General features: G+C 39.1%; 1 protein-coding gene across 4 annotated transcripts in view; it reads right to left on the reverse strand.

The window, feature by feature from the left end:
• LOC121370524 overlaps positions 1–14,865 on the reverse strand; it is a 43,415-nt gene that overhangs the window by 15,866 nt on the left and 12,684 nt on the right. Inside the window, exon 1 of one of the 4 annotated variants that reach the window (XM_041495808.1) lies at positions 14,736–14,856. The exons of the other annotated variants lie outside the window; for them this stretch is intronic. The gene's annotated coding sequence lies outside the window, so the exon portion shown is untranslated. Of the gene's footprint in view, positions 1–14,735; positions 14,857–14,865 lie in introns of those variants that run through there. 4 annotated transcript variants of the gene reach the window in all.

Genomic DNA, 14,865 nt, shown 5'->3' on the forward strand with positions numbered 1-14,865 from the left:
GAATACATTTTTAGCCCAGATGAAACTAATTTTTTTTACAACCAACACACTCACATTTATAACCAATCACAGGACTTGTGGTGTTAACTTCTCTATCAAAAGTTCGGTACACCTCGAACTTCGACCCAGCCGGAAATTAATTGGTATAGTGCAACCTATACTGATAACATACATGTTTCAAAGGTGGTGAATCATGTGTTTTTATGACAACCAGGATCTGGTGTCTTCTGACATAAACTGACAACCTCACTGAAACTGTTGTTTCTACAGTGCAACCTAATTTAATGTACACCTCACAAAACACATGTATTTTGTACAGTTTTGTACAAATGCAATATGTCATATTTTGAAAAAATAATTTTTTTTTAAAATAATACTCCTGAAGATATTTATTGTCAGATGTGTGTGTGTGCTCAGCTATATATGTAGAGACAGCATGGCTATTCAGAGTACCTCAACTCCTTAAACTTATTCCATTGAAACACATGTACTTGACTGACCCCTAGATTATGAAGACCTCAATAGGCACATCAAAGAAATATCAGTATTAAAAAAATACAATGTCTGAGGAAGGAAAAACCAACATGACTGCATCTGTATGAAGTAATGACTTAATGTCCTGCACATCACTGTTGGAAGAAAATCCTGTATGCTGAGTGTGGGCATCTTCAAGTTACCATGTGCGGGAATTTCAAATCCATCAGCTATGCAGATTTTCAAATTGGACCATCAAAACCATTGGCAGCCACCAATATTCCTGACTATATTTTATGTATACCCTACTGTAGTTGGAGGTTTTAAAAATTTGTAATATCTGGAATTATCATGCAGCTTTCGCATATTTATTTTTGATTCATTACTAAAAAAACCTGTTTTTTAAGTGACATAATTACCCGAACATCATCTATTTTATTGCATTTTTTTTCTAATCCAGATCAATACAATATGTATATTGGATGTATTCCTACAATCTGTAATCCAGCATATCATTTAGCTATTAACATTGGATAATACAGCATTAACAATAAAATAAATCATCAAATTACACCAAGGTAGATAATCAAATCTGGAAAAATTGGTTCCAAATCTAGTATACACTTAAAATACACTTCATGGGAGCAAACTAAGTGATTATTTTAAAAAAAGATTTGATCTGGAGACCTAAAGATATGTTTAACAAGCTTATTGTTATGTATAAATGAGAACAGAAGGCACAATAGTGACAAAAACTTTAATTATGGCTTTGGTAAAAAAATTCTTCAAAGTAAAAATGTTTCCCCTAAAACTACAAATTTGTCTAAAATATGACTTAGCACCCTATAAATATGCCAAAAGGACAATAAAAATCAAGGTCTTTAAAAAGTTAAGCTATCAGAAGTACACACATGAAACATTAACTATGTTTATAGAAGTTAAAGACATTATCCCAATATTGGCACATGTTATTTTTTAATATAAAATAAATTGCTATTAAAATCTAAGTTCAGACTGCCTAGATATATTAACATATTTAAGAGCAGTTGTATATGTCAAGTCAAACACCATGTAAATAAGAACATTCAAATCTGTATAGTATGAACTATAGGCCAAAACCAACTTTTCCTCAGTGCTAATTTTTGTTCAAACTCCATTCAGAGCTATGTACAGTAATTATTGTCAAGGTCAAGGTCATTGTGAACTTGCATGGCCGAGTGACGGCTAATTAATCAAATAGTGTAGTTTAATTTAATTAAATCACAAAAATCATAATCTTTTTTATTATGCACTGAATATGTGCTATAGGTTGGACTATACCAATTCAAATCCCATAGGCGACCATGTTAACGTTTGTGTGTTAAAAACACTATATATGCAATATATCAACCAAACTGTGACCCATAAATATCAGTACTACAACCCCTACCTCAAAGTATTAACTGCAGAAAATGGTACCTTTCATGGCTCATTTTCGGTATAACCAGATGTTTCTGCAACACCCCTAGTTTCGCACAAAATTTTAGTACTTTTTTTTACAGGTACCCCATACATGTTCCAAGCACAAGGCTACTTGACACGGTGGTACTACATCAAATAAAATTGAATACATTTTTAGCCCAGATGAAACTAATTTTTTTTACAACCAACACACTCACATTTATAACCAATCACAGGACTTGTGGTGTTAACTTCTCTATCAAAAGTTCGGTACACCTCGAACTTCGACCCAGCCGGAAATTAATTGGTATAATGCAACCTATAATATGCATAACCGGCCATCGAACATGAGGCTGGCAGGTACAGGGTTCGCAGCCCGGTACCGGCTCCCACCCAGAGCGAGTTTTAACAACTCAATGGGTAGGTGTAAGACCACTGCATCCTCTTCTCTCTCACTGACAACTAACAATTAACCCTCTGTCCTGGACAGACAGCCCAGATAGCTGAGGTTTGTGCCCAGGATGGCGTGCTTGAACCTTAACTGGATATAAGCACGAAAATAAGTTGAAATGAAATGAAATATGCATATCTTTAACAGGCTCGTGTATCAGTTATTGTCATAGTATATCGAGTCCGTCTGATCAGGGAGGTAGCGTGGTCTACATTTGGGGTGGGGTGTGGAGGTCGAATATGAATGTAACGGACTGTTTTGTCTACACTTTCTCTGGACACCTTTATGAATAGCCTAATATCATTTTAATATGGCAAGGTAAAAAAAAAAAGTTAATCTCAGCAGAGGTGGGGGATGTTCGTCCGAACCGCCTGACTCTCTCCACCCGACCCCCGACCCCTCCGAGCCTACGTCCATGTTGGTCGTACAAGACTGTTCTGCTGATGCAATGATATTACACTACAACCAGAATATTGCAACGTCTTGGTACTGGTTCAGATTTACTAATTTATTTGCATTAGGGTTAATGGCCCTCGAGAATATGACATTACAAAAATGATACTACTTTTTTTATCAGCTGGTGATAATACTTTATCACAGCGATCGATTCATTCGATGAAGATGGAAATAACAAAAAAAATGTATCCGACATTAGGGGATCACTTTACAAACATCTTTATTGTTTTTCGTATATCTTGAAATCTTTATTAAAAATAATAATATTAAAGGCATACTGTCACGGATTTAAGGATCTTATTTCTCTAAAAATGGATAATAAATAAAAATTACATTAATTGTTGGAAATCATATCTAGCTATCCCATCACCTTAACTGAACCATAATGGAGTGAAATCCATATCAACCCGCTCGGCAATTTTAGTTTTTGAATTATGGACCATTGCCATAATTCAATTATTTTTACAAAATATCATTAATAAATGGAGTATGGTGGTTATGAAGATGGTTGAATAAAGTACATTTAGGGACAAATCAAATTATTTTTGTTCAGTTAATACTTTGTTAGACCATTAAATAGGTCAGTGGTCTGTGACAATATGCCTTTAAAACTTCGATCGGTTCAGCAAAACCGGAACTGCCCGTGAATGTCAGACCGATAATATTTTGGGTTCAATTAAAAGACGAATCCGTTTGTATTTCGTATTAACTTTAATTGCACTTTTTTGTAGGCAAAATAAGGAGTATGTCTTTCCACAAAGTCTACCAACACACAACAATATGGTAAACCAAGCTATCCCCCCCCCCCCCCTTTTTTTTTTTTTTTTTTGCTTTTCGTTTATTGGTTTTTGGGTTGTTGTTTTTTTGTTGGGTTTTTTGAAGGGTGTGGTGCCGCGCGGTCGCCCTCCTTTAAAGGGATATTACTGAGTTTGCTGCAATTTTTTAAGATGTTATTGACTAACAGAGACTTTTTAACGATTGTAATTACATATCAAATACATTTTTTTGCATAAAATATTAGTGGCTGTATGTTAAACGTGTTTCTGGTCGTTGTAATATTAGTACTAGGTTAAATATCATTTTATTTCCTAAAAAAAAAAAAATATTCGTACGTACGAAATTATTTGAAAACAAAATCCAGTTTGGGCTTCTTACAAATATTAAATACAAATATTAAGACGACCAGAAACACATTGAATATACAGACACTGATATTCTAAACAAGAAAATATATTTAACATGTAAGTTTAATCGTAGAACTATTTATGAATGTGAAACTTGACGGCTCAGCATAAATCATTTCCTACACTCCAATCTGCTCACCTTATCCACTCGCGCTTAAAAACAAATGTAAAAAACAAAATGTAGCAGGTTTCCTCTCTAAGTTTCTATGTCAAAAATTACCAATTGTTTGACATCCAATAGCCGATGTGCTCTAGTAGTGTCGTTAAACAAAACAACATTTTTTTTTCTGTAAAATTGCACCTCATTATAATGGTTAAAAGTTTTGCATACCTTGTAAGAAGAAAAAAAATCCAACAACAGCAGCAGCTGAATGCAAAGTTTTACGTCATACCTTTTCAACAGGTATAATGGAAGTTTTTTTTTAAACACACCTGCACTTAAAGATACGCCCATCGACAAAGCGGTTAAATAAAGAGAGTTATTCACCTGCAGATAGTTTACTTCAGGCCGCTTCTGTCAGTCTGTATATCTAGTCAGTAAAATATGCGCTTACCTGGGTTTATGTTGATAATATGTATACCTGAAGCAAGGATCTTTACAGTTCTTTTGCTGCCAGTAAAAACATGCCTAAGGTTAAATTTTAACAGTCTGACAAGAATGCATTATGATAATAGTTCTGTGGGATGCTCCAGTGTGTGGTCGGATGATGTGCAAGAGTGAGTGAGTGAGTGAGTGTGCGTGTCTGTGTGTCAGTCTCTCTCCCTCCCTCTCTCTCTCCCTCCCTCCCTCCCCCCCCCCCTCTCTCTCTCTCTCTCTCTCTCTCTCTGTGTGTGTGTGTGTGTGTGAGTAAGTGAATGTATGACTGTGAGAGTAAGTGAATGAGTGAGTGCGTGAGTAAGTGAATTAGTGTGCGAGTAAGTGAATTAGTAAGTGTCTTTTTGAGCAAGTCGGCGAGTGAACGAGGGAGTGCGTGTGTAGCCAGTGCCTCTAAATAGGTTCAAGCGCCTCTCTTTACCTGGCTTTCCCTTTTGGCTTTCCCTTTTCATGAGTTGGTCCACCTTTTTTCTTAGTCACTCCTCCCCTCCCCACCCCTCCCATCCCCCCCCCCCCGAAAAGAAACATGTCCTGAATCCGCCCCTGCGGTTTGCGATTTATGATATCAAATGACGAAATCCAACATAATATATATTATGTTGTTTATCGATTCAAAGACAACTAAGCGGTTTTACAGTGGTGTTGACATTGAAATTAACACTAATAATATACAGAGCTATTGACAAACCGTTCAAGTTGACTGTTCAAGCGAAACTGTCGTTAAAAAAAACCCAACAGATGTTTTATTAATTTTTTTAAGTTTGGTTTTGGGAGCTATATAACTAATGGAATATTATACACGTAACTGTGGTGAAAGGATCCAACTCGCAAGCTTGTTTTGAAACGACGCGTATTCAAAATAAATAGGCGCCGAATTTACGAAGTATGTTGCTTGTAAATGCGGGTAAAGATATAGAGAATAATACATGAGTAGCCGTTAGATACCATTTATCTCACAACGAGTTGTTTTAAAATGTATCTAACGAGCGAAAGCGAGTTTGATGCGTTTTTAAACAACGAGTTGTGAGATAAATGGTAATGAACGGACACGAATATATTATTCTATTTACTACATGTCCTCAAAAACATAGTTTTAAGCAAATAAAAAAAAAAAACATTTCGACTAAAAGTTATTTATAGCTGTTGCACTTGTAGCCAATCTAATTAAAATTAGCTCCACTATTACATGTGGATCTAACAGCAGCCAGTTGGAGCTCATGTCCACCAATCAAAAACCTTACTTGCAGAATCATGCCAGTGATTTGAAAATAATTTGAAAACATTCCGAATTATCCTGAGGGTATACGACATGTTTCATGTGAATTACGAATGCCTTATTTAGACCAGTAGAACTAATTTTAATCAGATTGCTAACAACACTGCGTAGTCTCCAATGTCCAAGTAACATTTCGTCTGTAAATAATAATTTAAATATTGACCAATCACACTTCACCTTTTATAACGTAATTTGGGAGCATACAAATTCTAAAAATATCGGGCGAGTCTATTTTAGTGGCCGTAGTACAGCGAACCATACCAATACGTACGGGATGGGTTATCAGTCTTTACATTTTACATTACAAATTATTTATTTATTTAAAAAACTAAAAACTAAATCAGTCTTCAGTTTTACATTACAAATTATTTATTTTATAAAATAAAACATGTTTTAAGGCATTCGTAATTCATAGACCGGCCTCGGTGGCGTCGTGGCAGGCCATCGGTCTACAGGCTGGTAGGTACTGGGTTCGGATCCCAGTCGAGGCATGGGATTTTTAATCCAGATACCGACTCCAAACCCTGAGTGTGTGCTCCGCAAGGCTCAATGGGTAGGTGTGAACCACTTGCACCGACCAGTGATCCATAACTGGTTCAACAAAGGCCATGGTTTGTGCTATCCTGCCTGTGGGAAGCGCAAATAAAAGATCCCTTGCTGCCAATCGGAAGAGTAGCCCATGTAGTGGCGACAGCGGGTTTCCTCTCAAAATCTGTGTGGTCCTGAACCATATGTCTGACGCCATATAACCGTAAATAAAATGTGTTGAGTGCGTCGTTAAATAAAACATTTCTTTCTTTCTTTTTCGTAATTCACACGAAACATGTCGTATACCCTCAGGATAATTCGGAAGGTTTTCAAATTATTTTTAAATCACTGGCATGATTCTGCAAGTAAGGTTTTGATTGGTGGACATAAGCTCCAACTGGCTGCTGTTAGATCCACATGTAATAGTGGAGCTAATTTTAATTAGATTGACTTGTAGCTGTCTTACGCGGCACAGACCCACGATTGTCATGTTAACTATACGTCACAGTCTAGTCGATTTCCATCGCGCTGGTGTTTTATTGGACGTATGGCATTGGTCATCACCTAGGAGTAGCCAGTCGTATGTCTTGAAATTTTTAACACACGTACATGTGTTAACAAAAAAGAAGAAGAAAGAAATGTTTTATTTAACGACGCACTCAACACACTGTATTTACGGTTATATGGAGTCAGACATATGGTTACGGATCACACAGATATTGACCTGCTGTCGCCACTTCATGGGCTACTCTTTTCGATTAGCAGCAAGGGATCTTTTATATGCACCATCCCATAGACAGGGTAGTATATACCACGGCCTTTGATATACCAGTCGTGGTGCACTGGCTGGAACGGGAAATATCCCAAAGGGCTCACCGACGGGGATCGATCCCACACCGACCGCGCATCGAGCGAGCGCTGTACCACTGGGCTACGTCTCGCCCCATGTGTTGACAAGTATGTGTAATCATAAATAACATATGGTGTTCTCACCAACGGGTGTGTAAGAAATGTAGTTACACGTGCAAGTCAAAAACAGGCTTTGTAAATTCGGCCATTGCTATTTAACGGCCAATCATGGAATATTCTCTATAATTCTAGTATAGCTCCGTCTGCTCAGAATGCCATTCTATTCCAGTGGGTTGTAAAAAGAACCTGTGTCTTTCTGTTGGTTGGTGAAAAACGTGAAATGTTACGATCGTGCGCTCGCCGCGACCTTTGCTTGTATAAACACGTCCCGTGAGTAGGGGCCACACCTCGAATACAACGTAACTCTTGGATCCACTCATCAGCGGTTCACTGACATTTACCTTTCTTGTATTTCTCTTACAGCACGCTGATCACTCGATCACATCAAACGAATGCCAGCAGTCAAGAGTCATTCATACACGAGTAGGTATCTAAAGGCCGTGGTATGTGTTGTGCCATAGGAAGTGCATATAGAATGGATCTTGTAGTTAATATGTCCATTTGTTTTACGACACCACTAGAGCACATTAATTTATTAATCATCGGCTATTGGATGTCAAACATTTGGTAATTGTGACATACAGTCTAGGAGAGGAAGAAGAAGAAGTGTGTTTTGTTTAACGACACCGCTAGAGCACTTTGACTTGTTAATCATCGGTTATTGGATGTCAAACATTTGGTAATTTTGATATATGTTCTTAGAGAGGAAGCCCGCTACATTTTGTTCCATTAGTAGCAAGGGTTCTTTTATGTGCACCATCCCACAGACAGGATAGCACATACCAGTCGTGGTGCACTGGCTGGAACGACAAATAGCCCAATGGGCCCACCGACGGAGATCGATCCCAGACTGGCCGCGCATCAAACGGACGTTTTATCACTGGGCTACCTCCCGCCCCTGTAGTTACTGTGTTATCTGCGCTTTGTAGGTCAATAGGTCAAGGTCATATGTGTGCAGTTTGTATTGATATTTTATTCTTCTCTACACCGTAATCAGACAGTTTACGAGAATCCATAACGTCATTGCCACTGACCTTGTTGATAATCTGTTGTCTCTGTGGGTTTCTTATCTGGTGTCGCATTTATAATAAATTATTATGTTTAATTCATAAAGGACGGACGGGTGTCGTTAAAGAAACGTGTTTGATATGCATGTGGTGGAGCAGTGCATGATTGGAGTGGGGACTAAATGATTATATTTTATTCTGAGGTGTTAGTTAAAGCTACAAATCGGGTGTATGTTTTATTATTTGATAATTTAAAACATCAAGAACGATAACAGTAAATTGGGGGTGGGGTGAGGTGTGTGTGTGTGTGTGTGTATGTGTGTGTGTGGATGTGTGTGTGTGTGTGTGTGGATGTGTGTGTGTATGTGTGTGTGTGTGCGTGTGCGTGTGCGTGCGTGTGCGTGTGCGTGTTTGTGTGTGTGTATGTGAAATAGTTTTCTTTTCTTTTCTTTTCTTCTTTTTTTGGTGGGTATGTGTTTAGTTTAATTTAGTTTTAACACCTTAACGTTTAAGAGCTCCCCCATGACTCACCTGAGACTATTTCAAGAAGAGTAATTTTTTATAACACTCCTTAACATGTAAATTTACATGTAATCAATATGATAATATCTTAAATGGTTCACCATAAAAAAAAAGTTTTTTTTTTGTTAACGACACCACTGAAGCACATTGATTAATTAATCATCGGCTATTGGATGCCAAACATTTGGTAATTCAGACTCAGGGCAAATCCGCTACATTTTTCCTAATGCAGCAACGGATCTTTTATATGCACTTTCCCACAGACAGGAAAGCACATATCACGGGCTTTGTCCAGTTATGGTGCATTGGTTGGAACGAGAATGGATCCACCGAGGTGTTTCGATCCTGCGACGCAACCACCTCAAGCGAGCACTCAACCGACTGAGCTAAATCCCGCCCCGGCTCCTCATAATCAGCAATTAATCAATCCCCTTAATTTGTTTCACGTTGAGGTCTTTGTTTTGTTTTATGTTTTCCTTCATCGTCGTTTTTTTGACACAACGCTATTGTGTATCCAATATAATCATCTACTTTTTTGACAGAACGCTTTTGCGTATCCATTATAATCATCTACTTTTTTGACAACGCTGTTGCGTATCCATTATAATCATCTACTTTTTTGACAGAACGCTGCTGCGTATCCATTATAATCATCTACTTTTTTGACAGAACGCTGTTGCGTATCCATTATAATCATCTACTTTTTTGACAGAACGCTGTTGCGTATCCATTATAATCATCGACTTTTTTGACAGAACGCTGTTGCGTATCCAGTATAATCATCTACTTTTTTGACAGAACTCTATTGCGTATCCAATATAATCATCTTTGTTGACTATAAAGTCAGGTCATCGTCTTTGCAAAATGGTGAACACAATAATTAGCTATTCTCTCCACGCTACTTACTTTCCCGATCATAACCTTTCACACTTTAACACACAAAAAAAAAGCCCCACCAAACTATATTTTACAAACAGCACACGATATGACGGCAGACTTAGTCAGCTTGTTACAAATCTGTTCCTCTATCGATGACGAAAAGATGCATGAACTCCCGTCGGTTTATGTCGGATGTGAGTCATCGATATGACAATCATTTTAAAATGCTGTCTTTACTTCTGAGCGAAGTTAGCCACGTCCCTCTCATTGAAATAATTATTCAGATTCTTAAAAAGTGTTTACAATAACCATCTTCTGGTACTAACCCTGAGAACTTTTTACCGTGTATTTCCATCATTCTACCCTCAAAATTAGTTGTAATCCATGCAAAAAATAAAATGCGTAGTGATTCGTTTGTATCCCTATATAGCTGTTTGGTAGTAATGTTAATATGAATAAATGTTGTTATCCAGATTCGGGCAAAAGCCAACTTGCCCCCTCTACTCCCACCCCCGACACAAATGGGAGCCCGTATGCCTATGAATCCATGGATTTTACGGAGTGAGGATGGGGGTGGCTTTGAAATTTTGGGGAGATTGTGTGTACCTCCACCGCCCTCGCCATGGATCCGCGCCTGAATTTTCCGTTTTGTTTTAGAGAGAGATTTACAGGGAAACTCTCGTGACGCATTGATCATCGAGTGCATCAACACTAGGCCATTAATTATCCGCGTTTTTGACCAAACCCAACGTCCCGACATCGGTCATTAGATTCCGAACGGCTGGTGTCGGCGTGACAGTGTGCGAGAAACCAACAGGAAAAAAAACGTCAGCAGTGATGGTACAACCAGTTCGAGTTTCCTTCTAAAAACCGAGCACAAATTACACCAGCATGTGCGTATGTAACTAAAGCATCGTAGTGTCAGGTTTTAAAGGAGTGTTTAAGAGCCTACATGTATTTTTGTCGACATCTTTACCAAACATGGCGCATGTCATTAGCCTGTGTGAAATAGCTGGAAAAGCATGGCCAAAACGTCCTTGCAACGCTGGCTTCGTTTAAAAGGTCACGTGTCGAGACGGTACAGATTACAGGAAGGGGAGATTAGTTTTCTATGATGGCCCTGCCCTGCTGAAATCTCAGGGAAGACTAAAGAGACGGAATTACGTTAATACAATAATACATCTATATGCGGTCGTCGAGCATTACGGTGATTACCTCTAAATCGAGATTCCTAAATTTGGCGGCGTTTACCGTTAATTCGATGATTTCCCGACCTCCCCAGTAACAAATCGATGGCTGATTATAGTGGGGGAGTTAATGAAGCATATGATACATTAAATCCAGCGGTCCCATATCTTGACTGGTTAAAACAAATGAAGTGAATATAAAAAATATAATTATATGCAGCTTCTCTTCTCTCTGTGTATCTCTCTCTTTACCCTCTCTCTCTCTCTCTCTCTCTCTCTCTCTCTCTCTCTCTCTCTCTCTCTCTCTCTCTCTCTCTCTCTCTCGTCGCTCTCTCACTCTAGTCTCTCTCTCTCTCTCTCTCTCTCTCTCTCTCTCTCTCTCTCTCTCTCTCTCTCTCTCACTTTACTCTGTCTCGAATAACCTGTCCAACAATGATGAGCATGTTGAAACGGGCCCAACCATATTATACCGGTAATAATATTGTCCTTACAGTTGTACATTTGATTACTATAAGCGCTAAAAGAAGAAACCAGCCACGGTAAACAGCTGTGTTGAAATCAACATGTTTAGGATACATAGTGTTTCCGTTTTCTTGTAGTCTTTATATTACCGGTATATACAGAGCCGGTTTAAGGATCCGCGGGGCCTGTAGCACATATAACATCGGAGGGGGGGGGGGGGGGGGGCTTCCCAGGATATATATTTTGCAACACCCTCGGAGAGAAGGGGACCGTAGCACGTGCTACATGTGCTACTAGAATAGACCGGCTCTGGGTATAAATATATATACTAATGGAAAGAAATAAGGGATCACAGAAAGACCGCAAAAAGAGACTTCAACCAATACCCTCGTTTATGCAGGGTTTGCAATAGGAAGTAAATTATGGCTTGCAGTTATTATTATTTTTTAAATGCAGCCAAAAGAAATATGGCCTTCTAAGAAAAAATATCGCCTGCTGGAAATAATACAGCATGGGGTGAGTGGTGGGTTTGGGACAGTGTGTGGAATATTAGGACATCTGGTGGAATTTTGGAGTATTATAAAATTAAAATATAACAGAATCACAAGCTCAGCCTCAGCTAAATAGAAAATGAGATGATCGTACATTCATCCGTCACTTGAAAAATACCCTGTCTTTTTTGGTGATTTTAGCAGGTGAAATCTCCCCCCCCCCCCCCCCCCCCCACCCACCCACCCACCTGCTGGACCTGTCTAAAAATGGACTGTATTTCGCTTTTCACGGGCCGCTATTTCGATCCCTGCTATGGTATTGGGAAGTCAACAGTTTTACTCGCACTCAAACTCGAAGTCAGTTCCACATGACATCTTTGTATTATATACAGACATTCTCATGCTAGTGGTGAACTGAATTTGGTCTACAATACAAAGTTTTCCCTTATTTGTTTGTGTCAGTATACTGGTACATTGATTTATTAATCATCGGCTATCAGATTTGGTTATTTCGACATTGTGTTAAGAGAGGAAACCCGCTGCATATTTTGCCATTAGTAGCAAGGGATCTTTTATATGTTCCATCCCACAGACAGGATAGCATATACCACGGCCTTTGATATACCAGTCGTGATGCACTGGCTTGGAACGAGAAATAGCCCGATGGGCACACCGTCGAGAATCGATCTTAGACCGACCGCGCAGCAAGCAAGCGCTTTACCACTGGGCTACGTCACGCCCCCAGTATACTAGTACATGCCATCAAGATACAAGTGAAATATCACCAGGGAGGCACTGAAGTCGTAAAACATCCACTACTTTACCATTTAGAACAGATCATCTCACTAATTTCCATCCTACGCCGCGCAATCTTTCGATATTTGTAGCTGGAATTGTTTATTTATAATCCTTCCCACAGGGAACGCCTTTTTTCATACTATAGAAGTTATTGAGCCGATTGTTTTCTAAATTGCACTCAAAACCAGTATTTTTGTGTTGTTATTAACGCTTTTACTTTTTTATGTAGGAGCCGGACTATAGTTTACGTAAAAGTTTAGTATTCCTGATTGTTTGTTTATACTTATTTGTGTGCTTATATCCAATTAAGGTCGAAGCACGCTGTTCTGGGCACACACACACAGACACACACACACACACACACACACACACACACACACACACACACTCAGCTATCTAGGTTGTCTGTCCAGAACAGTGGGTTAGTTGTTAGTGGTTAGTGAAAGAGCGGTCGGTGTAGCGGCCTTAAACCTACCTACCTATCGAGCCTGTACCGGGATGCGAACCCAGTACCTACCAGTCCGGTAGTCTAACCACTACACCCCCCGAGGCCCGAGATACACATAAGAGCATTAGCAATTTAAATACAAAAATCCTATATGGGTGGAATTCACACGAAAGTGGAAGATTATGTCTATATACGTTTTCGTAGATTGTAACCACGTCGTTCGCGGAACATCACTTAAGAACCTGTCAGCGACCACAGACGTGCCAATAATTATATTCATTACAATCTATCAGCTTTCGCAGACGTGTTAATAATTGCATATGCCATATCCATGGTAATGTGGGAAAGTGGAAAACCAAACTTCTAAACCTGAACTACATCAAAGGGCGCGTTTATGAACAAACCGAACTTTCTTACAAGCTTGGCTGGTTTTCATAGCAGTTTTTAAAAGCTTTGCTGTCGGCCATAAACACCCTGTATGTGAGGGAGTGTACGTAATTTACAATCGCCAGGGTTTTCCTTTGTGACAAAGAAAGAGAAAAGAAAAGAAATGTGCTTGTTTAACGACTCCTCGACGCATTGTTTAGAATAACGTTTTCAAGTATTTACTTATTCAGTTATTAGTGGTGGTGGTGGTGATAATAATAGGAGGACATTGGTTTAGCTAGCGGTGGGGGGTGGGGGGAGAAGGCTGGCTTGAGAGCCATTTCCGCTTCGATCACAAAGTCACTCCTTAACACATTTATATAATAATGTGGTTGCCCTACATCCCCAATGTCGGTGGCTCCCCAATATAAAATCTTTACTACGCCAATGTAGTAGCGTGGAGGGTATTGTGCTCGTAGTCGCGTGGTAGTAGTAGAAGAAGAAGTAGTAGTAGTAGTAGTAGTAGTAGTAGTAGTAGTAGTAGTAGTAGTAGTAGTAGTAGTAGTAGTAGTAGTAGTAGTAGTAGTAGTAGTAGTAGTAGTAGTAGTAGTAGTAGAAGAAGAAGTAGTAGTAGTAGTAGTAGTAGTAGTAGTAATAGAAGTAGTGGTGGTGGTGGTAATAATAGAATTGTATTATTGTATTAGTAATGGTGGTGGTGGTGGCGGTGGCAGAAACAGCAGCAGCAGTAGTAGTAATAGCAGTAGCGAATCCAGGGGTGTGTGTGTCCAGGGGTCCGGATCCCCCCTTAAAGTTTTTGAAAACCGACCATACACTTTAAGGGGAAACGTGATTATATTAACTGTTGTGTAAAAGGATAGATCAGTCATCACATTTGGAACCACTCCCCCCCCCCCCCCCCTTCCTGCATCCACGCCTGAGTAATAGTGGTGATGATGGTGGTGATTGTTGTAGTAGTAATATTGAATGTTTAACGACACCCCAGCACAAAAATATAAATCGGCTATTAAGAATCTGGTATCAAACAAACGCTAAGTATATGAATGAATTGGCAATAGTATTGATGATAGTAGTTATAACAGTAGTGATAGTGATGGCGGTGATAATAGTGGTAGCAATAGCAGCAGTAGAAATAGCAGCAGAAACAGCAGCAGTATTACTATTAAACAGGTAACAATGCCTACCTTATGAGTTAACCCATCCACGCTGAGTTTCTCGACTGAAATACACCGACAGTCATTGAACAACTAAGTGTAGGCCTACATCACTGTTATGACATAGTCGGTGAGTCACGTGTAAACATGGAACATATTT

This window comes from Gigantopelta aegis, chromosome 4 (assembly GCF_016097555.1).
Source record: "Gigantopelta aegis isolate Gae_Host chromosome 4, Gae_host_genome, whole genome shotgun sequence".
NCBI lineage: Eukaryota > Metazoa > Mollusca > Gastropoda > Neomphalida > Peltospiridae > Gigantopelta > Gigantopelta aegis.